The sequence below is a fragment of the Phoenix dactylifera genome, chromosome 18 (assembly GCF_051530095.1).
Source record: "Phoenix dactylifera cultivar Ajwa chromosome 18, Ajwa_hap1_PhDact_Kaust_v1.1, whole genome shotgun sequence".
In the NCBI taxonomy this organism is placed as follows: Eukaryota; Viridiplantae; Streptophyta; class Magnoliopsida; order Arecales; family Arecaceae; genus Phoenix; species Phoenix dactylifera.
The window spans coordinates 11,470,001-11,470,482 of NC_143207.1; positions in this window are offsets into that span (position 1 = coordinate 11,470,001).

The window sequence follows — 482 nt, forward strand, 5'->3', positions numbered from 1 at the left end:
CTCACCTCAATAAATAGAGGGCTATATCTCCATAGTTTGTGAATCACATATAGATCACGAGCATTGAGAGGTCAAAGTCCAAGGAGCTAACCAAACCAGCAGCCAACAAAAATCCAAAAGGTTCTTCGTTGAAGCTGTTGAGCATTTATGTTGTAGCAAATGTGTACTTTCAATGCTACACAATTGCACTCCTGGCTATAGAATTAAGCAAGTGATCCAACCTAAGATCTTGGATACATTGTGTTCACGCTTCCACATGATATAATCATCCAAGTTCACTAATATTTTTTTTTAATCTATACAAACTGCAAAAAAAATATTTAATTTGATGATTTGAACGGGAAGAAGAAAGATTATCCGCTCAACTCAAATTCTGTGAGGACTATCGTGCGGGTGTGTGTTTAGTCCCACATTGGTTATTCGTTGGGTAGATATTGGATACTTATACAGGATAAACGAGTTTAAATAATACATTCCAGTTA